This window comes from Canis lupus (assembly GCF_048164855.1).
Source record: "Canis lupus baileyi chromosome 27 unlocalized genomic scaffold, mCanLup2.hap1 SUPER_27_unloc_6, whole genome shotgun sequence".
Taxonomy (NCBI): Eukaryota; Metazoa; Chordata; class Mammalia; order Carnivora; family Canidae; genus Canis; species Canis lupus.
The window spans coordinates 62061-85997 of NW_027326447.1; the positions used below are offsets into that span (position 1 = coordinate 62061).

The window sequence follows — 23937 nt, forward strand, 5'->3', positions numbered from 1 at the left end:
CAGGATAATTCCAAAAGGATGTGACATTCTCCCTTACGTGGAGCCCAACATCTATTCCTCTCAAACTTCGAGTTGGTTTTCCTCATTTTGCAAGTGGAGAGAGTTATTATCCTGCAGAAAAATAAGAATGAATGAAATCCTTTTATTACAGCAGACCTGAAATTTCTAAAGCTAACCACCAGGTCTTCCCTTGACCTTCCTTCCATAAGAGTGGACAACTTCATTTTCTCTAGTTGGTCCTCACACGCCAAGGTTTCCAGAAAGAACCTTTATTCCTCTCTTCCAGATCCACTCCAGTTTCTCAGTATCCTGCTTTGCTCTGTACTCAAACCAGGTTTGGGTGTATAATTGGTGCAGCATCCTGTAATGTCATGCTACACAAGGTGTAATGTTTTGCTAATGTGACTTCCCAAAATAAAATGTACTGTAGAAGATTCCTTTAGCTTATATCTGGAAACGAACGAAACAGTCCCAGCAATTGGGGACTCACTTCAGCTGATCCATGTACAGCATGCTGACCTCCTTCTTTCCCTCATACCTCCGGTCTGCTACAAACGGGACTGGCATGATTTAATAGCCAAGGGCAACAATGCGCTAGGTGAGGCTGCACATCACTGCAGCCAAAGCATCCAGAAACATTGCCAGTGATGTGAGTAAACATTTTTGGTGAAATGTGGGTGCATTGCCTTTTAAAAAACTAATCAAATGTGTGCTTGTCTAAATGTTGCCACATTGAAAACAATATGTCGAGTTAATGACGTTGAAATTCTCCACAAGATACTGTTTTGAGGAGCTGTCATTTTTTCAAAATTCCGTGATTCTTTTCCATTGACCCCACTTGGTAGAGCTATCGTAAATCTGACAACCACTTTCTCCCCTGATTCGTAGGCCAGATTACCCCTAGTGACACATTTCCTTGACAGCCTACATTAATTTTCAGTGAGAACACCCTCCCTGACAGTAACACATTAAATTCAAATGACTGCCTGCATAATAATTGTATTAAGAAGATTGAAAAGATGATGTATAAAATGTAAGGATTTTGTAAACCAAATGGGTAAAGGTGTGGTCCATTTTTCTTGAATTTAATTTTCATGTATGTAAATCAATGCCATTTCATCTGCAATAGGAAAAGTATACACTTCCACTTCTTATCATTGCAGATCAAAAATGTCAAACAGCACACATGCCCCGTAGACTTCACTGTCACCTACTATTCTGAGGGCTACAGTTACGGTTTGGGAAAGGAGAAGAAATAAGATGCCCATGTGTGCAGTCCACAGGGGAGCTCAGGATGGAAGAATTCTACAGCTTTCCTTAGAGGTCCCTGAAAATGCGTCCCTCAAAGATGTGCACACCACGAGGAAGTACATTTCTCGGTTAAGGACAAAATGAAAGTCTAAATGTGACTTTATCATTCTTTAAGGCCTTGTGCAGGGCTCTTTCTAACATACCTAGAAATGTCTCAGTGACCCTTTTGTCTGCTGAGCTCTTGTTTATAAATCAGTGCATGCTAAGCTCTTGTTTATAAATCAGTGCATAAATGGCACGAGCAGAGTTTCTGCAGAATTTAAGTGGATTTGAGTTCTCTTCTATAAAAATTGAGGTTTTGACCTGTTACCTACCGTACAACTCTATCTATACACCATTGCTGGGTCCAGCAGTGAGAGAGCTTGGGCTGTGGAGCATTGTGCTGAGGTTTTTACTGCCAGGGGAAGCTCCCAGCCATTCCTGCCCTTCCTGTTCCTGAACTCATCGGCAGCTGCTTCAGCAGGGGGCTTGGAAAGTGGCTGCCGAGAAATGGGGGGGGGAAAGGCCTGGCTGCCTGCTTATGCAGTATCTAAATTGATGCCCCCTAGAAAGAAGAGGGGTTTGTTCTAACCTTACTCCAGCAGCCTGAGACAACATAGTAAAGTTTTCCACCCCCTACTCCCAAGAAAAACTGTGTGTGAACTCACAGAGTTCTTTGGATTTTCTTCTGCGTCAGTTGCATACGTATCACTCAGTCAATGGGAGCAGTAAATGGAAGGTTTTCACACTAATTTCTAACGTCCTGTGATGTATGATAACATTCTGTGGTGGTGGTGCCATATTAGATTGGGAAAATTCACATCCCTAGGAAACCAAGAGGTACTGGCCTTATGTTTGGAATGTCTTGTTGCATTAAGGATGAACATTCAGATGGGTTGTTTAAGTGAAGTCCGACATACAAAAGCATTTGTAGGATTTATAGCAAAGAAAAAAACTGGTCCTGAATTTATCATGATACCTACCTATTTCTATCCCAGCAGTGTTGGAAATAATTGTTTTCACTCTGAATATTCTGGGGCACATAGGAGTGGGCAGGTATGGTTTGGATTTCTTGTAGTCTTCCAGAAAGTCACAGTGTCAAAGTGCCTTTGTGTGTGGCTATTCTTGCTATACCTAATGTTATCAACGCCGAGGACTTTGCTAACCAAATTTTACCTTCGCAGTATAAATACAAGGAAGCTTATGAGAAGTCAGAGGGAAAGCATGTGGGTTTTAGAAGCCTTCAGGATGATCCCACGCTGGTCCATTACATGAATGTGGCAAAACTGTAGTCGGATCATGAACACAAGAGGAACTATGAGAACGTCAAAATGAGCTACCATACCCCTGGGGACATGCTTAGCATTACAGCTGTGAAGTTGTCCCGGGATGTTGTCAGCGATATCAACTACAAACAGCCCGTACACCATTACATGTACCTACCCGATGCCATGAGTCTCAAGCAAGCACACCAGGAATGTGAATCAAATTCAGAGCGATGTGAGTGTGACAGGCCCAGGAATGTTGGCACTTCAGGGGTGATTCTCTTCCTGTCTTAGTAGGCTTCACAATACAGGAAGATATTTGAGAAATGCACCTTTACCAAAAAGCATGGTAGATGATCAGGGTTTTTGCTGGCTTTGTGTTCTCCTGTTACAGTCACTGACAGTGTCTTTATTAACTCACAGGCCAAAGGTAAAACCATATTCCACTAAGTATATAAACCACCTTGATTCCCAGCAAGAGGGCATGGTCACTCTTGGCAGACCCATTTCATTGGTGACATGTAGAATGATAAATAGTATTCTCTACTCTTTCTGAATTCAGGAAAGTTTTTTTCTTTTTTTAACTAAAACTCACATTCTCATGCATGTTAATCTATGTGGTGAGTCATCTTAAATGAACCAGGGAGGTTTTGTGATTGTAGCATGATTCATGGAGAGCTGCATGTGGAGGCTATTTAATATTCAGGGCATTTCCTTCTGCAGGAACCAGATTTCTGTAAGAATCATCCTCTGTAAGGAAAGATATGGCGTCCATTTATTGTCACTCAATGAAGATGTCTTTCCCCAGCCGAAATGTCTCTCCCCAGGAATAGCCTAGGGGGACTGTCATGGATGAAATTCAAAGTTGTGGGGTTTTCAGTGAAATCACAATGAAAGCCCAATTTATTGTCTATATCCACTACTCAAATAACATTTCCCTTCTCTCCACAGAAACTATATCAAGATGCATGGAATAAAGATAAAACCAACATCACCATTCCTTCTGACATGCCAGGCATGCTGCAGGCCCCTATAAATGCCCTGCAAATCAGCAATGTAAGAGGCATAAATACGAATTGAAAATACCTTCATAGGATAATATATGTCAGCTTTGGGAGTGTGGTATAATGAAATGGACAAATTACCTATCTTAGAAATGTGTACAGCTTTTGGTGCTAAACATTTTTTCTTTAGCTTTCTATTCCTAATGCAGTATGAATGAAATTCTCCCTTTTAAATGTTAGTTTAAATACATGGCTGGGTCCCAGGACTACAAAGAGTTGGGATATCTGTATTCTATCGGTGTCTTCCTTTCAATCTTGAAAGCATTGTTCGATATCCAATGTTCACAGCTCAGTTTCATCATATATTAATAGAGAATATTGAAATACCTAGTTGAATTTCTCTTACTTGAGGGAGTATGAGGTGACAGTCTCCTTTATCTTTATAAATTTTTGATTGATCCAGAGCATTCTTGTTTGATATTACAAAGCCATTAGCTTTGTGTCTTATTTTCCACATCAGAAAGTTAAAAGATTTTAAATTATTAAGATCATATCTAAACGATAACATATCTATGTCCTGTCCCTTGAGCAGGGACCTCTGAAAAGTCAAAAGGCAACATTAGGAAAAAAAATATCTTACCGGACCTTACATGAGACCTTGATGAAGCTTTTCTAGCTTCACAGTTGATTCTTAGTTTCCATGTTTTGCGTGTTGCGGTATTTTCAGATGTGTACCATATTGTGATGAAGACAAGCATTCAAACATTTACTAGGTCTAGATGTTTAGCTTTAAAATCTTAGTCAGAAGTATCCTGCACTCCATTAAGGAAATAGCCAACAACCAGAGGAACTCAGAAATCCCTGTTTTTCCTTATCCTGTCTTCATTCACATTTTGTCATATTCATATTTTGAGTACTTGGAGTATTCACTTATTTTCAATGTTTGTAAACAAACCTGAGTTTTCCCTCAACAGAAATTTTACCAAAAAGACTGGAATGAGACCAAGCAGAAAGGCTATGACTTCAAAGCAGATGCCATTGAAATCAAGCAAGCCAAAGACTCCAGAGATATTTCCAGTGAGGTATGGCCTCTATTTCCTTGTGGTTTAGCTTTTCTTGTAACGAACACAGTAGTGTTTTTAACAGTCGACGAGGGGGGTTAAAAAATCTATGTAAACAATTTTATTTTGTTTTGCACTAACTAAAGACTTTCTCTATTTAAAAACATTAGAATGGGGACACCTGGGTGGCTCAGTCAGTTAAGCATCTCCCTTCAGCTCAGGTCATGATCTCAGGGTCTTGGGATCAAGCCCCATGTCAGGTTTTGTGCTCAATGAGGAGCCTGCTTCTCCCTCTCCCTCTGCCTGCTGCTCCTCCTGCCTGTGTTCATGCTCTCTCTCATTCTCTCTCCCTGTCAGATACATCTTCAAAACAATAAAAACATTAAAACCGAATGAAGCACATTAAGGTTAGCATAGATGAGGTATATGTATAACTTCTTGGTTGTTTCCAAGTAGAAGTGAAAAAAAAAAACATGAAGAATCTATGCAGAATTCTTGGGAAAAATTCAGGAAACAATCTATTTGATTATTGACCAGTGTCATTTTATCCCCCAAATATTTATGACATTCTCCATAAATCTAGATCACAGTTGAAAGTTTCATATCAGACAAGACCGAAATCACATTCTATACATAAGATTTTATACTGGAGGCTTATGTATAATGCTCTCAGCAACCTTTTGAAGTTCATTTAATAGTAATTTAAAAACTTAGTCAAAATAATTATCCTACCAAGCTCCCTACCTCCCACCCTCAGCTCCAAATCTTTAAGCAATCCTGTTCCCTTTATCTGGGCTCTTCTCTATTTTTTATCTTGTGTATCCACCTGTTTCTTCCCTCTTATTTCTCATTTTTGTCTCTAAATACAGTAGCCAGTCTATAGGATCTGCCTTATTCCCAGGTGTCTCTCCCTCCCTTTTGTCCAAACTTTTCTATGTTATCCAAATATAGAAAAGATATTACCTTAGTCTAGTCCTAAGACACTTTTAGGACAAGTCTGAACAAGATGGAAACTCTTGTTCCAGGGCTTTTGTTGTCATCTAATTCAAACCAATCACCTTGCTTTCCATTCCTGTGAAATATGCGCCATTTTTACCTGTCTCCCAAACCACACAAATAACTTTTTCCTACTGAGGTATTGTTAGTCCTCTTGGGGGACCAGATAATTTATTAATGTTCCACCATTCAGGCGGCCTTTGGAGACCCATGATTACACCCACTGTGTCTTATTTTCCACATCTGAAAAATGTAATAATAATAGCATGCACTTCACAGAGATGTTGGGAAGATTAAATGGGATTGTAGTTGCTACTACTCAACTATTTTTTGCTAAAAAACACAGCAGTTTCACACGGATCAGCCTGATACATATGAAGCACTCATAATAGTGTCTGGCATATATAGTCATTGCTCAGTAAATATCAGCTATAATTTTTTGTAATGACTCTTATTCACCATCCTATTGCCCTCCTGATTTATTCCCGTTCTCTATCAAACTACCTAAAATAGCTCTATTTTGCTCAGAGTGAACTGAAATATAAAATGACTGCCAATATTCGGAAAACATTTGTTCAAAAGACCGTACTACATTATTTTCATATATCTGTTTATCTGATTTTTCACCACTTTAGTACAAGTACAAAGAAGGTTAGCATAAGCAACTGGGCCACCACGTGGGTTTCCGCACCCTACAAGATGACCCCAAATTGGTATGGTCTATACACACTGCCAAGATCCAGAGTGACAGAAAATACAAGAAAGCTTATGAGAAGTCTGAAAGAATTCCCAATACACCATTGGACATGATGTCACTTGTTCAGGCTAAGAAGTGCTAGGTCCTGGTTAGTGATATTGATCATTGTAATTATCTGCACCAGCGGACATGTTTGACAGGACAGAATGATGTGATCTGGCAGGCTAAGAAGGCCTACGAACTGCAGAGTGATGTGCATGTATTTGTCACCAGACTCTTGGGGGAGACGTGTGTCTCTGTGAATAGTGTCACGGTGTACTACCTAGGGATATAATTTAAGTGGTGATTTTAATAGAACCTTACATAATCTGTATATTTCATGGTAAAAGAATCATTTGGAACATTGTTTTATGGAGGATTCCTTATGGGGCAATTCTTTTTTCTTAAGACAAAGAAAATCTCTCTTACTCTATGTAATTAGGTAGAAAATTTCAGTCCCAATTGTTTTTTTTCCTTTTGTTTAATAATAATTTTATTTTTTATTGGTGTTCAATTTGTCAACATACAGAGGAACACCCAGTGCTCATCCCGTCAAGTGCCCACCTCAGTGCCCATCAGTCACCCAGTCATACCCACCCCCCGCCATCCTCCTCTTCGACAACCCCTAGTTCACATTTCCCAGAGTGAGGAGTCTTTCATGTTCTGTCTCCCTTTCTGATATTTCCCACTTTTTTTTCTCCTTTCCCCTTTATTCCCTTTCGCTATTTTTCATATTCCCCAAATGAATGAGACCATATAATGTTTCTCCTTCTCCGACTGACTTACTTCACTCAGCATAACACCATCCAGTTCCATCCACGTCGAAGCAAATGTTGGGTACTTCCGTTTCTAATGGCTGAGAAATATTCCATTGTATACATAGACCACATCTTCTTTATCCATTCATCTTTTGATGGACACCGAGGCTCCTTCCACAGTTTGGTATTGTGGACATTGCTGCTATAATCATCGGGGTGCAGGGTTCCCGGAATTTCACTGCATCTGTATCTTTGGGGTAAATCCCCAGCAGTGCAATTGCTGGGTCATAGGGCAGATATGTTTTTAACTCTTTGAGGAACCTCCACCCAGTTTTCCAGAGTGGCTGCACCAGTTCTCATTCGAACCAATAGTGCAGGAGGGTTCCCTTTCTCCATATACTCTCCCACATTCGTGATTTCCTGTCTTGTCAATTTTCCCCTTTCTCACTGATGTGAGGTGGTATCTCATTGTGGTTTTGATTTGTATTTCCCTGATGGCAAGTTATGTGGAGCATTTTCTCATGTACTGGTTGGCCATGTCTGTGTCTTCCTCTGTGAGATTTCTGTTCCTGTGTTTTGCCCATTTCATGATTGGATTGTTTGTTTCTTTGCTGTTGAGTTTAAGAAGTTCTTTATAGATCTTGGAAACTAGCCCTTTATCTGATACGTCATTTGCAAATATCTTCTCCCATTCTGTAGGTTGTCTTTGAGTTTTGTGGACTGTATCCTTTGCTGTGCAAAAGCTTCTTACCTTGATGAAGTCCCAATAGTTCACTTTTGCTTTTGTTTCTCTTGCCTTCGTGGATGTATCTTGCAAGAAGTCGCTGTGGTCGAGTTAAAAAAGGGTGTTGCCCATGTTCTGTAGGATTGTGATGGAATCTTGTCTCACATTTAGATCTTTCATCTGTTTTGAGTTTATCTTTGTGTATGGTGCAAGAGAGTGGTCTAGTTTCATTTTTCTGCATGTGGATGTCCAATTTTCCCAGCACCATTTATTGAAGAGACCATCTTACTTCCAGTGGATAGTCTTTCCTCCTTTGTCGAATATTAGTTGACCATAAAGTTGAGGGTCCACTTCTGGATTCCCTATTCTGTTCCATTGATCTGTGTCTGTTTTTGTGCCAGGACCACACTGTCTTCATGACCACAGCTTTGTAGTACAACCTGAAATCTGGCATTGTGATGCCCCAGCCCTGGCTTTCTTTTTTTTTTTTTTAAATTCCCCTAGGTATTCGGGGTCTCTTCTGATTCCACACAAATCTTAAAATAATTTGTTCCAACTCTCTGAAGAAAGTCCATGGTATTTTGATAGGGATTGCATGAAACGTGGTAATGGCCCTGGGTAACATTGACATTTTCACAATATTAATTCTTCCTATCCATGAGCATGGAATAATTTTCCATCTCCTTTGTCTTTCTCAATTTCCTTCAGGAGTGGTCTGTAGTTTTTAGGGTATAGATCCTTTACCTCTTTGGTTAGGTTTATTCCTAGGTAACTTATGCTTTTGGGAGCAATTGTAAAGGGGATTGACTCCTTAATTTCTCTTTCTTCAGTCTCATTGTTAGTGTCTAGAAATACCACTGATTTCTGGGCATTGATTGTGTATCCTGCCACACTGCCAAATTGCTGTATGAGTTCTAGCAATCTTGGGGTGGAGACTTTTGGGTTTTCTATGTAGAGTATCATGTCATCGGCGAAGAGGGAGAGTTTGACTTCTTCTTTGCCAATTTGAATGCCTTTTCTGTCTTTTTGTTGTCTGATTGCTGAGGCTAGGACTTCCAGTACTATGTTGAATAGCAGTGGTGAGAGTGGACATCCCTGTCTTGTTCCTGATCTTAGGGGAAAGGCTCCCAGTGCTTCCCCATTGATAATGATATGTGCTGTGGGCTTTTCATAGATGGCTTTTAAGATGTCGAGGAAAGTTCCCTCTCTCCCTACACTCTGAAGAGTTTTGATCAGAATGGATGCTGTATTTTGTCAAATGCTTTCTCTACGTTTATTGAAAAGATCATATGGTTCTTGTTTTTTCTCTTGCTGATATGATGAATCACATTGATTGTGTTATGAGCGTCGAACCGGCCTTGCATCCCGGGGATAAACCCCACTTGGTCACGCTGAATAATCTTCTTAATGTACTGTTGGATCCTATTGGCTAGTATCTTGTTGAGAATTTTTTCATCCATGTTCATCAGGGATATTGGTCTACAACTCTCCTGTTTGGTGGGTTCTTTGTCTGGTTTTGGAATTAAGGTGATGCTGGCCTCATAGAACGAACGAGTTTGGAAGTACTCCATCTCTTTCTATCTTTCCAAACAGGTTTAGTAGAATAGGTAAGGTTTCTTCTTTAAACGTTTGATAGAATTCCCCTGGGAAGCCATCTGGCCCTGGACTTTTGTGTCTTGGGAGGTTTTTGATGACTGCTTCAATTTCCTCCCTGGTTATTGGCCTGTTCAGGTTTCCTATTTCTTCCATTTCCAGTTTTGGTAGTTTGTGGCTTTCCAGTAACACGTCCGTTTCTTCTAGATTGCCGAATTTATTGGCGTATGGCGCTCATAATATGTTTTTAAAATTGTTTGTATTTCCTTGGTGTTGGTAGTGATTTCTCTTTTCTCATTCACGATTTTATTAATTTGAGTCCTCTCTCTCTTCTTTTTTATAAGGTTGGCTAATGGTTTATCTATCTTACTAATTCTTTCAAAGAACCAACTCCTGGTTTTGTTGATCTGTTCCACAGGTCTTCTGGTCTCGATTTCCTTGAGTTCTGTTCGTATCTTTGTTAACTCTCGTCTTCTGCTGGGTGTAGGATCTATTTGCTCTTTCTTCTCTAGGTCCTTAGGTGTAAGGTTAACTTTTGTATTTGAGCTCTTTCCAGTTTTGGGGCTACTTGTATTGCGATGTGTCTCGCCCTCAGGATTGCTTTTGCTATATCCCAAAGATTTTGAATGGTTTTATCTTCATTCTCATTAGTTTCCATGAATTCTTTTAATTCTTCCTTAATTTCCTGGTGGATCCTTTCATCTTGTAGCAGGATGGTCCTTAACCTCCACGTGTTTGAAATCCTTCCAAACTTCTTGTTGTGATTTAGTTCTAATTTCAAGGCATTATGGTCTGAGATACGCAGGGGACGATCCCAATCTTTTGGTATCGGTTCAGACCTGATTTGTGACCCAGTATGTGGTCTATTCTGGAGAAAGTTCCATGTGCACTTGAGAAGAATGTGTATTCAGTTGCGTTTGGACATAAAGTTCTGTAGATATCTGTGAAATCCATCTGGTCCAGTGTATCATTTAAAGCTCTCGTTTCTTTGAAGATGTTGTTTTTAGAAGACCTATCGAGTGTACAAAGCACTATACTGAAGTCACCAAGTATAAGTGTATGATTATCTAAGTTTGTCTTAACTTTGGTTATTAATTGATTGATATACTTGGCAGCTCCCACATTCGGGGCATATATGTTGATGATTGTTAAGTCCTCTTCTTGGATAGATCCATTAAGTATGATATAGTGTCCCTCTTCATCTCTCACTACAGTCTTCAGGATAAATTTCAGTTTATCTGACATAAGGATGGCTACCCCTGCTTTCTTTTGAGGACCATTCGAATGGTAAATGGTTCTCCAACCTTTTATTTTCAGGCTGTAGGTGTCCTTCTGTCTAAAATGGGTCTCTTGTAGACAGAAAATAGATGGGTCCTGATTTTTCATCCAGTCTGAAACCCTGTGCCTTTTGATGGGGTCATTAAGCCCATTCACGTTCAGAGTTACTATTGAAAGACACGCGTTTAGTGTCATCATGATACCTATTCCTTCCAACTGTTTTGTTTTTAACCCATTACGGTTGCATGATGAAATATCTAAATTTCAGAAACAAATATAAACGTAAGGAAATGTTGGATTTTAAGTTTATCTGGTACATACATTTATAGATAGAGTGGTGTATACAGGTAGAAGTATATATTTTTCCTCGTTATATATGCCTCTGAAGACCTTATTCTCTCAAGTTCTTACAGATGTGATTCTCAGTAGTGCAAAAAAGGCAGATTTCAAGTGGTGAGCGCAGATGGTCAACCTTGTATAAAAACAAAACAATGTGCCATTGCTGTCATTCCACATGGGTCACTTGTCAGCCCTGCTCCAATTCCTGTAGGATTATGTGAACTTCTCCCAGAGATGTGTGTCAGAGATGTAACACCAAATATTAATATTTACTGTTGATCCTTCCATTCCATGGGACTGGCCACCCAGCTAGTTTAAATAGAGGTAGTGTGTGGCCTGCTGGCATCATGGTGATACAGTGAGCAGACTTGACTCCTTTGAACTCTGTGGTCCTTTCCTTCATACGGAACATGTACAGATCAGACCTGGAACGTTTGAAGGGTATAGGATGGTGGCCAGAGGGTTCTGTGGAAGTGATGAGAGTGAAGAATGCCCATTCAAGAACCTCTTGAATGAGAGGTTGTATAAAGCCGGAGGACTTCAAATTCACCAGCATTGTTGATACCCCTGAAGTCATCCAGGCAAAGATCGGTGCTATACAGATCAGTGAGGTGAGTGGGGTTGATGATGTGTTCGGACGTGTTGAAGAAGTCTCCATAAGAATTGTGTGACATTTAAGTTGCTACTACCAGGATTAGAACCTTGAACATTCATGTATCCAGATACACTTTTGTAGTCAATAAGTTAATGGTATCTACAGTTCAGTTACCTAGATGACACTTTGACATAGATGCGGTCGGCATCTTTATATCCTGCAGACTCGGATACCCATTCTTGAATACATTTTGAGGTCTTGCTTGTAATGCAAGTCTCCCAGGTAATACCATGATCACAGAACTGCCACCTTTTATTGCTTTTCAATCATGAGGGAAATTGAAAAGTCCAGGGATGGCCTCAATATTCGATACCATGATAGTTATTTGGGCTAAGAAAGCCAGGATTTGATTAGTGATGTGGATTATCATAGTTACCTGCAATGTAGGTTTTCCTGCCAGATGATTACATGTGACTTGATGAAAAAGGATCATTTTACTACTGTATTTCGGATTCATTTTCCAGTTATATTCTATCACACATCAATGTATTCTTCTTGTTGGAGTCATTATTGGCACCTTTTAAATAAAAACAGAAATGAAGGGGTGCCTGGGTGTTTCAGTCAGTTGAGCATTCGATTTTTGATCTCAGCTCGGGTCTTGATCTTAAGGTCGTGAGTTCAAGCCCCATGTTGGGCTCCATGCTGGCTGTGGAGAGTACTTAACAACAACAACAACAACCAAAAAAAAAAAAAAAACCCAGAAAATTCACACAATGAAAACAAAATGTGATCTAGATTTATATCATTCATATCTGAGAACATCCAAAGAGAACCGTTAACTGTCCCTATAATTTTATTCGTGCGGTAATTGGCCTATTTACTTATCAGCCATCTCTCGTTTTTCGTTTTTAGCAGCCATTGTGTCGTGATGCCTGGGAGAGAGAGAAGGCGAATGTGAATGTGCCAGCGGACACCCCAGGGATGCTGCAGTCCAAGATCAATGCCGTACAGATCAGTAATGTAAGGAGCTACACGCTCACTTGCGTTACACAATATTTTCTGCCTAACTGAAACTTAAGTTGATATGTTCCAGAGGAAATTTAGCAAAAGGCATTTCCCTACCATTCCTTTGATTTCTAGTATTTAAACTAATGAGAAGTGCCACGTGTGAGCACCCACGTACACGGGCACGCATATGCATATGCACGTTGTGTTTATAAATAGAGATGTGTGTCCTTATCTTTGTTGGAAGGAAACATGCACTGCTTTCACCAAAAACACCACAGAAAAACATACATATATGCAAGTATAGTATTACTTGGTTCTCTTTTCAGTGGCCCATCACTGAGTTTTCCTTTTAAAGCCAAACGCTATCTATTTTTCTCATTTTTTACTTGATTTACTGTCTCCTAATTTCTTTCTTGAAAAGAATGAACTTTACTAAATTTCATTTAAAAAACCTACTAGAACTTAATTTCAGTATGAAACCAGCCTCTTTTATAAGTCTTAACAGGAGACTAATTTTCCATGTGATTTATTAACAGGTTTTCTTACACATCAGTAAGGCTGACTCAGTGGCTCCCTCTTCAGATTAACTGTGGCATTGCAATCTCCATTTGCAGAAACATTGTAACCAAGCTTGAGAAGATGTCAAGATGAAGGGTTATGACCTGCGGGAAGATGCCATCCCAATTCAGCACGCCAGGGCTTCCAGGGAGATCGCCAGTGATGTGAGAGCTCCTTTTTTCCCAGCCTTAACCAATGCTAATAGATGTCATATGGGAGTGAATATTTTTCTGATCTTTAGCTTAATTCCCCATTAATACACTTAAGTAGAAAGGAGATCATCGTGATTAGTGTCTTGCTTTGAAATCGCAAAACCAAGAATAACTTGTACAACAGTTTGGTGCCCCTTCTGCATCGGGCTTGGTTCTGTTGTTCTTATGTTTAAGCGCAGGTTTTTATTTTCTTTTCACTGTCATCTCAAAATCATGTAATTTACAAGCACTTATAAAAATTCAATGAATACAAAAAGTTCTGTTGTTTCTTGAAGTGCAGCATACATAAAGTTTCCCCTGTGAGAATTTTAAACATACAGGATGTTCTTGTCCAGTGGATGGACAAGCCTTTTTTAAAAGTTATATGTTAATATGTGCTAGAAATATATTTTTCCATTTAAATGAGATTATAAATTTTAGAATACAACTATTTCAAAGTTTATACTTTAGTTTATTGACTAGATTTTTTTGTTTATTAAATTTAAAGTGTGAAGTACGGTGCTACTTGATTGTGGCAGAAGGTGAAGGTAGTAGACAGTGACTCAAGGTTGGGAAACACTAGATAAGCCTGTATTGGGGATAATCCAGAAGAACACTTCTTGCCTTAGAAATGCTCATAATGTGTTCATGCATGTAGACATAGAAGACAAACCAATGGGTTAGGAATCCTAAACCTTAGAGTATGGACTTCATGAAAAACAGTGCCCAAAAAAGGCTAATGTAAGGGAGGTGGACATACTTGGAGCAGACTGTTTAGAAAAAGTGAATTGAGAAACATGACTCTTCTTTTTTGTTCACGTATACCAGTATCTATGGAAAACCGCTTACGAGAAACAGAAAGGCCATTATATTGGATGTCGCAATACCAAGGAAGACCCTAAGCTGGCTTGGGCAGCAACTGTGTTAAAAATGCAGAATGGGGGATCCCTGGGTGGCGCAGCGGTTTGGTGCCTGTCTTTGGCCCAGGGCGCGATCCTGGAGACCTGGGATCGAATCCCACATCAGGCTCCCAGTGCATGGAGCCTGCTCCTCCCTCTGCCTGTGTCTCTGCCTCTCTCTCTCTCTGTGTGTGACTATCATAAATAAATAAAAAATTAAAAAAAATGCAGAATGGCAGGCTGTACAAAAAGGCCTACAATAACCACAAGGCCAAGATCTCCATCCCAGTGGACATGGTGTCCATCAAAGCTGCCAAAGAAGGCCAGGCCTTAGCAAGTGATGTGGATTATCGCCAGTATCTGCACCACTGACTGGTCTTGCTTTCCTGACCAGAACAATGTGATCCAAGCCGGGAAAGCCCACTACCTGCAGAGTGATGTAAGTTGTTGCTTGTGCAGAGAGGACCAGCCGAGGTGCCTGAGTCGTGAGCTGTTCTCTGGGGAGAAAGCCTTCCACAGCTTTGCCTGGTCATTCCTCCTAGGCCTTGGGAAAACGCAACTCTCCCTAATAAGCACTTCCCTTTAGCATTTTACCAAGTTTACTGAATGTCTACCTTACAGCTAGGCTTATTTAGAAAGTTTTATTTTTTACTCTTGGTGGTGCTACCAGAATTTTTCGTAGATTCTTGAACGTGTGCTGTGTGTTTCCTAAACATGAAAATTGCCATGGCCTCTCAATTGAAGAATGACAGGGATACTTCCTTAAAATTAATTTCAAAGGTTAGCAGCATGCTCCAAACTCACTAGTTTCCCTTAATGTAGTAGTCTCCACACTGTGGTGTTTCATTAGTTTACCTGAAATATTTTTAGATTTATTCATATTTTTTGCCCATTCTACTGGAAATCACGGGTTCTTTTAATTATTTAAACTTGGTTCCCAGAGCTTCAAGGAATGCTTTCTCCTAATGAATACATTTGTTATAGAAAAGTGTACCCATACCCATCCTTGACATGAGTTGCCAAGTGGTAGATTTAGGCCAGTTTTTAGAGAAATGTAAACTCTGCATTAACCTGAATAACATTAGTATACAAAGGAATGCATATGAATCAAGTTTCTAAAGAATGAGAAAGGGAAACTTCAAAATCTGTATGTAATCCTTTTTGAGAATCCCTTCTTTTGAATTTTGGATATCCATCATACTTTACACGCTAAAATATAAAATGTTCTTCACTAAGATAGAAATTTTACTCCACAATTCACTCCTCATATATCTTTCTAGCTTGTTATTTGTATGCTATTAACTAGTTACTAAAATATCATTTTTTATCATGTCATCGGCATGAAATCATGTCATCAGCAAAGAGGGAGAGTATGACTTCTTCTTTGCCAATTTGAATGCCTTTAATGTCTTTATGGTCAACTAATATTCGACAAAGGAGGAAAGACTATCCATTGGAAGAAAGACAGTCTCTTCAATAAATGGTGCTGGGAAAATTGGACATCCACATGCAGAAGAATGAAACTAGACCACTCTCTTGCACCATACACAAAGATAAACTCAAAACGGATGAAAGATCTAAATGTGAGACAAGATTCCATCACAATCCTAGAGGAGAACAGAAGCAACACCCTTTTTTAACTCGGCTACAGTAACTTCTAGCAAGATACATCCACGAAGGCAAAAGAAACAAAAGCAAAAATGAACTATTGGGACTTCATCAAGATAAGAAGCTTTTGCACAGCAAAGGATACAGTCCACAAAACTCAAAGACGATCTACAGAATGGGAGAAGATATTTGCAAATGACGTATCAGATAAAGGGCTAGTTTCCAAGATCTATAAAGAACTTCTTAAACTCAACAGCAAAGAAACAAACAATCCAATCATGAAATGGGCAAAACACAGGAACAGAAATCTCACAGAGGAAGACACAGACATGGCCAACCAGTACATGAGAAAATGCTCCACATAACTTGCCATCAGGGAAATACAAATAGAAACCATAATGAGATACCACCTCCCACTCGTGAGTAAGGGGAAAATTAACAAGGCAGGAAACAATGAATGTGGGAGATGATATGGAAAAAGGGGAACCCTCCTTCACTGTTGGTGGGAATGTGAACTGGTGCAGCCACTCTGGAAAGTGTGGAGGCTCCTCAAAGAGTGAAAAATAGATCTGCCCTACGACCCAGCAGTTGCACTGCTGGGGATTGACCCCAAAGATACAGGTGCAATGAAATGCCAGGACACCCACACCCTGATGTTTCTAGCATCGATGTCCACAATAGTCAAACTGTGGAAGGAGCCTCAGTGTCCATCGAAAGATGAATGGATAAAGAAGATGTGGTTTATGTATACAATGGAATATTACTTAGGCATTAGAAACGACAAGTACCCACCATTTGCTTCAATTGGATGGCACTGGAGGGTATTATGCTGAGTGAAATAAGTCAATCAGAGAAGGACAAACATTATGTGGTCTCATTCATTTGGGGAATATAAATTATAGTGAAAGGGAATAGAAGGGAAGGGAGAAGAAATGGGTAGGAAATATCAGAATGGGAGACAGAACACGAAGACTACTAACTTTAGGAAATGAACTAGGGGTGGTGGAAGGGGATGAGGGCAGGGGCTGGGGGTAAATGGGTGACGGGCACTGAGGTGGGCACTTGACGGGATGAGCACTGGGTGTTATTCTGTATGTTGGCAAATTGAACACCAATAAAAAATAAATTTATTATTTAAAAAATATTACAGGAAAGTGAAAAAAAGAAACAAATGACCAAGAAAATGTAAATCCTAATTCAAAAGGAAGAGATATCTAGGGAAAATGAAAAGCCAACTGTGATCGAAATTGTGGAACCAGGGATTGAATTCTTTGTTTTAAAATTACAGTTTACACCTAATGGCACATTAGTTTCACGAGTAAAGCATAGTGATTCAACCAGAAGAGTAGCTACTATCTGTGACCATACAATCCTATTTCAACTCCGTTGACTATATTCCCCATGCTGTACCTTTCTTCGCAATGACTTATTCATTCCATAACTGGAAGCCTGTATGCCCCACTCCCTTTCACCCACTTTGCCCAACCCGCTACCCCTTCCCTCTTTATAATCGTCAGTGTTTTTCTATATCTATTGATCTGTTTCTTCTTTTTTTTGTTTGCTTGTTTTTATTCATTTGTTTTTGTTGTTTAGATTCCAAATATAAGTGAAATCATGTGGTATTTGTCTTTCTCAGTTTGACTTATTTCACTTAACAGAATATCCTCTAGGTCCATCTGTGTTGTCACAAATGGCAAGATCTCATCCTTTTTTGTATCCTGAGTAATATTTCATGCATGCGTGCGTGTGTGTGTATACATAAACCATATCTTCGTTATCCATCCATCTCTTGATTGCTTCCATACCTTGGCTATTGTCAATAATGCTACAGTAAACATTTAGGTTGCATGTATGATTTTGAATTAGAGTTTTCATTTTCTTTGGGTAAATACCCAGTAGTGGAATTACTGGAGCATACAGTATTTCTATACTCAATTTTTTGAACAACCTTGTTACTGTTTACCACAATAGGATTGGATTCTTAATTATCCCTTTAAAATACACCATGTGCCAGGTATTGTGCTAAGCACTGAAGATCCAATGGTGAAGGAAGAGGAAGAACCAAGACAAAGTTTCAGACTTTAGGGAATTTACATTGCTAGCAAATAAACAGATATTAACTAGAGAATATCAATAAAAAATCTGATGGATGAGAAATAATGATCAATGGTGCTATGAAAAAGTGAGGTGGGGAAAGATTATCTAAGGAAATACTACATTAATAGGGATTGCAAGGGAGGACAGGAGCTGGTTCTGTGAGGAAGACACAGGGATTCCTACAGAATGACCAATATATGCAAAAGGAGAGGGCTGTGTACGAATCACAAACCAAAAAACCAGTGTGGACAGAATCCGTAGGTCAAAGGGAAGCATATAAGATGGTGCTAGATTATCCTCACCTTCTAGTCCATGTAAAGAATTTGATCTTTTTCCTAAGGCCAATGGGAAGCCATGTGATGAGAGGAATGTTGTGGTGTCAGATTTGAATTGTGAATTTTATAAAGATCGTTCTGCCTGCTGTATAGAAAACTTACTGGAAAGCCTGTTATTATTGCTTTAAAAGTCCACCCGAAAAAAATAAAAAAATAAAAAAAAAAAGTCCACCCGAGCTAGTATGAGGTTACTTAAATATTATTGAAAACCTTCCATGCATCCCATAGAGAGAGAGCTCCTTCTGCATCATTCTTCTTTATGAGTGCATAGGTGCCCCGCCACAGAAAAAGCAGACTAGAACGTTGCTGGGCTCTAATGCATCCTGCTCTACACATGATGAATTGTGTTTGTCGGGCCAATGCTCAATTTTAATTAGTTTGTGGGAGGTAAAATATACCATGAAACTGCTTTCTTATCATAATTAAAGAAAAAAAACGCTTCTATCTAACTTTGTTTTCTTTCCCAGGCCATCTATAAGGCTGACTTGCAGGGTCTCCTGAAGAGTTGAGAGTCAAAAATGCTCAGAAGATCCTACTAGACAGTGTCTATCGGACACCTATAGAGAGCCTCAGGTAGACACGTATTGTTGACACACCAAAAGATGTCCTTGCTAAGTTGAATGCTGAGAATATTAGTATTGAAAGTCACTTTTCCCCATCTATGTTAAAATTAAGTCATGCTTGTAAGTGACTGATAATTAACCCAGTAATCTATTTGTAAAATGATACCATTGATGATTTTAGGTTTTAATATGTAATGTTAGTAGGATTGTTTTATTGTTGTTTATAAGTTTTAAACAAAAATATATTAATATTAATTTCATATTAAATTTGAGTAACGTGGAAAACTTTTAGATGTTTTTCCTTAATATGAAAAAATTTAAGATCAGAAAAGTTGAAAGTAGTGCACTGAACTAGAAGAATTACAAATTGCAAAGTAATGTTGTTATTGTGTTTTCTTCCACAGCCAAAGCACAGAGAATTTTGGGACAAGGATAAAACTTCAGTCCACCTCATGCCAGATACTCCAGAAATTAATCTCGCTGGAGCCAATGCTTTTAATATGAGCAATGTAAGTACCACAACAGACTCCCTTTTGTTTAGAAAGTCACCCATTTGGTGTTATGATATCCATGGGGAGCTCTTATAGGCAAGAGAGAAAAGATTGGCTGGTTGGGGATGGGGAAAACTCTTTATCATCAGTCCTCTGACCAGGGGTGAGGAAAGGAGCAGATCCCAGGCTCTGAGTCACCCAGCAAGGTCAGCGACCGACCCGGTGAACTAATGTCAACGTGACAAAATGGAGAAGAGAATAAGTTACAGGAAAGCTGAAAGAGGAATGAATGAAGAGACACGTGAACAAGGAAGGGGCATTAATGACAGACGAACACAAAATAATTATGGGAATTCTTTGCAAAACTCTATACAAATTAACTTTAAAGCCTGGATCTGTAGGGGATTTTCTTTTTTTTTTAATTTATTTTTTATTGGTGTTCAATTTACTAACATACAGAATAACCCCCAGTGCCCGTCACCCATTCACTCCCACCCCCCGCCCTCCTCCCCTTCTACCACCCCTAGCTCGTTTCCCAGAGTTAGCAGTCTTTACGTTCTGTCTCCCTTTCTGATATTTCCCACACATTTCTTCTCCCTTCCCTTATATTCCCTTTCACTATTATTTATATTCCCCAAATGAATGAGAACATATAATGTTTGTCCTTCTCCGACTGACTTACTTCACTCAGCATAATACCCTCCAGTTCCATCCACGTTGAAGCAAATGGTGGGTATTTGTCATTTCTAATAGCTGAGTAATATTCCATTGTATACATAAACCACATCTTCTTTATCCATTCATCTTTCGTTGGACACCGAGGCTCCTTCCACAGTTTGGCTATCGTGGCCATTGCTGCTATAAACATCGGGGTGCAGGTGTCCCGGCGTTTCATTGCATTTGTATCTTTGGGATAAATCCCCAACAGTGCAATTGCTGGGTCGTAGGGCAGGTCTATTTTTAACTGTTTGAGGAACCTCCACACAGCTTTCCAGAGTGGCTGCACCAGTTCACATTCCCACCAACAGTGTATGAGGGTTCCCTTTTCTCCGCATCCTCTCCAACATTTGTTGTTTCCTGCCTTGTTAATTTGCCCCATTCTCACTGGTGTGAGGTGGTATCTCATTGTGGTTTTGATTTGTATTTCCCTGATGGCAAGTGATGCAGAGCATTTTCTCATATGCATGTTGGCCATGTCTATGTCTTCCTCTGTGAGATTTCTCTTCATGTCTTTTGCCCATTTCATGATTGGATTGTTTGTTTCTGTGCTGTTGAGTTTAATAAGTTCTTTATAGATCTTGGAAACTAGCCCTTTATCTGATATGTCATTTGCAAATATTTTCTCCCATTCTGTAGGTTGTCTTTTAGTTTTGCTGACTGTATCCTTTGCTGTGCAAAAGCTTCTTATCTTGATGAAGTCCCAATAGTTCATTTTTGCTTTTGTTTCTTTTGCCTTCGTGGATGTATCTTGCAAGAAGTTACTATGGCCGAGTTCAAAAAGGGTGTTGCCTGTGTTCTTCTCTAGGATTTTGATGGAATCTTGTCTCACATTTAGATCTTTCATCCATTTTGAGTTTATCTTTGTGTATGGTGAAAGAGAGTGGTCTAGTTTCATTCTTCTGCATGTGGATGTCCAATTTTCCCAGCACCATTTATTGAAGAGACTGTCTTTCTTCCAATGGATAGTCGTTCCTCCTGTATCGAATATTAGTTGCCCATAAAGTTCAGGGTCCACTTCTGGATTCTCTATTCTGTTCCACTGATCTATGTGTCTGTTTTTGTGCCAGTACCACACTGTCTTGATGACCACAGCTTTGTAGTACAACCTGAAATCCGGCATTGTGATGCCCCCAGATATGGTTTTCTTTTTGAAAATTCCCCTGGCTATTCGGGGTCTTTTCTGATTCCACACAAATCTTAAAATAATTTGTTCTAACTCTCTGAAGAAAGTCCATGGTATTTTGATAGGGATTGCATTAAACGTGTATATTGCCCTGGGTAACATTGACATTTTCACAATATTAATTCTGCCAATCCATGAGCATGGAATGTTTTTCCATCTCTTTGTGTCTTCCTCAATTTCTTTCAGAAGTGTTCTATAGTTTTGAGGGTATAGATCCTTTACATCTTTGGTTAGGTTTATTCCTAGGTATCTTATGCTTTTGGGTGCAATTGTAAATGGGATTGACTCCTTAATTTCTCTTTCTTCAGTCTCATTGTTAGTGTATAGAAATGCCACTGATTTCTGGGCATTGATTTTGTATCCTGCCACGCTACCGAATTGCTGTATGAGTTCTAGCAATCTTGGGGTGGAGACTTTTGGGTTTTCTATGTAGAGTATCATGTCATCGGCGAAGAGGGAGAGTTTGACTTCTTCTTTGCCAATTTGAATGCCTTTAATGTCTTTTTGTTGTCTGATTGCTGAGGCTAGGACTTCCAGTACTATGTTGAACAGCAGTGGTGAGAGTGGACATCCCTGTCTTGTTCCTGATCTGAGGGGAAAGGCTCCCAGTGCTTCCCCATTGAGAATGATATTTGCTGTGGGCTTTTCTTAGATGGCTTTTAAGATGTCAAGGAATGTTCCCTCTATCCCTACACTCTGAAGAGTTTTGATCAGGAATGGATGCTGTATTTTGTCAAATGCTTTCTCTGCATCCAATGAGAGGATCATATGGTTCTTGGTTTTTCTCTTGCTGATATGATGAATCACATTGATTGTTTTACGGGTGTTGAACCAGCCTTGTGTCCCAGGGAAAAATCCTACTTGGTCATGGTGAATAATTTTCTTAATGTACTGTTGGATCCTATTGGCCAGTATCTTGTTGAGAATTTTTGCATCCATGTTCATCAGGGATATTGGTCTGTAATTCTCCTTTTTGGTGGGGTCTTTGTCTGGTTTTGGAATTAAGGTGATGCTGGCCTCATAGAACGAATTTGGAAGTACTCCATCTCTTTCTATCTTTCCAAACAGCTTTAGGAGAATAGGTATGGTTTCTTCTTTAAACGTTTGATAAAATTCCCCTGGGAAGCCATCTGGCCCTGGACTCTTGTGTCTTGGGAGGTTTCTGATGACTGCTTCAATTTCCTCCCTGGTTATTGGCCTGTTCAGGTTTTCTATTTCTTCCTGTTCCAGTTTTGGTAGTTTGTGGCTTTCCAGGAATGCGTCCATTTCTTCTAGATTGCCTAATTTATTGGCATATAGCTGTTCATAATATGTTTTTAAAATCGTTTGTATTTCCTTGGTGTTGGTAGTGATCTCTCCTTTCTCATTCATGATTTTATTAATTTGAGTCTTCTCTCTCTTCTTTTTAATAAGGCTGGCTAATGGTTTATCTATCTTGTTAATTCTTTCAAAGAACCTGGTGGTTGTCCAAGTGGGAGAAATATCTCAGCAAGAATCTGGGAGGCTGGCCGGGCTTCTGCTGGTACCAGAAGATGTTGTAAATGCTGACATCGTGGTCCCTGCTCAAGGTGCAAGGCAGGTGGATTGTGGTTCCGAGGGATGAGGACATGGATGGTGGCTGGTTCAGCACCGGCTAGGAGCCACCACCTGGGGACACAGAAACATATGGGCATGGTGGGGGGCATGCAGAGGAAGGCCGGGGATGGGGCCGGGGTAGTGAACTCCGGGGTGTTCTCACCTATGCAGTGTGCCAGAAGTGCCAGCAGGACAGGGATCCAGGACATGGTGTGGACGTGCTGGGCTGTTAGCTTTGCGCTGGTTCTGGGGCCTTCTCGGGGCTGGGCCAGCACCTTCCTGTGCCCTCCCAGGGGCGGGGCCGTTGCATGCCTGCTTCCTGGCTGCCACCATCCTGAACTTTCTTGAGTTGGCGGTTGGGGAACGGTCCCATGGCAGCCTCTGTGGCTCTTGCCTTGGCCCCAGGGAAGTGTCTGGGGAGGATGCACCTGCTGCGAGCTCACGGGCCAGTGCCCAGGAGGCCGGCCTGCAAGGTGGGGTCCCTGAGGTAGGGGAACCTCAACGTCCTCCTAAGGGAGCCGAACTGCACCGTAACATGGTTCTTGTCCAGATTTACATGTCTGGTGAACCAGTAGAGACAATATATCCTCAGGGTGGTGAAAACCCCTGCTTTGTGCAGAGAAAATGCTGGGGCCCTGGGGTAAGGAGGATACTCTGTCCCCTTCCATGCTCCTGCCACTCCCTCCCACCAAACCCAGTCCTCTTCCCTCCTAGACTGGAGCAGCAGTGACTCACAGCTTCTGAGAAAGAAACACCAATAGGGACTTGGGGACCCCCCCATGTGGGGCCCAGGACAGGTGGGGGAAGAGGTAGAGAAGCCTTTGCCCCCATCAGGTCCCCCCCGGGGCTTGGCCTCAGCCTTCCTAATCTCTCTCCTCTTCACAATAGTCTCCCCAGGGAAAGCAATAATCCCCGGGGTCCTGCGCCCTCTCCTTGGCCAGTCCCTGCACCTGCAGAAGTTCTGTGTGTCCCATCCCTGCCTCACCTGAGTTTGACCCCATCACCAAGCACTTCTAGAAGGCCTGAGGCCTGCTCTCTGCGTCCATGCTGCCCACAAAACTATGCAGGTT

General features: G+C 40.4%; 2 long non-coding RNA genes across 3 annotated transcripts; both read left to right on the forward strand.

The window, feature by feature from the left end:
- Positions 1 to 2392: 2392 nt before the first annotated feature.
- On the forward strand, positions 2393 to 12655 carry LOC140629663 (uncharacterized). Of its 2 annotated transcripts, none has more exons than XR_012027489.1 (4): positions 2393 to 2790; positions 3507 to 3611; positions 4534 to 4641; positions 12552 to 12655. It is a non-coding gene; the product is annotated as an uncharacterized lncRNA (long non-coding RNA). The 2 variants fall into 2 exon arrangements; XR_012027490.1 differs by lacking the exon at positions 12552 to 12655 and adding an exon at positions 11463 to 11731.
- A 606-nt stretch (positions 12656 to 13261) lies between these two features.
- On the forward strand, positions 13262 to 19407 carry LOC140629657 (uncharacterized). The gene is made up of 3 exons (XR_012027484.1): positions 13262 to 13369; positions 18803 to 18908; positions 19303 to 19407. It is a non-coding gene; the product is annotated as an uncharacterized lncRNA (long non-coding RNA).
- Positions 19408 to 23937: the final 4530 nt, after the last annotated feature.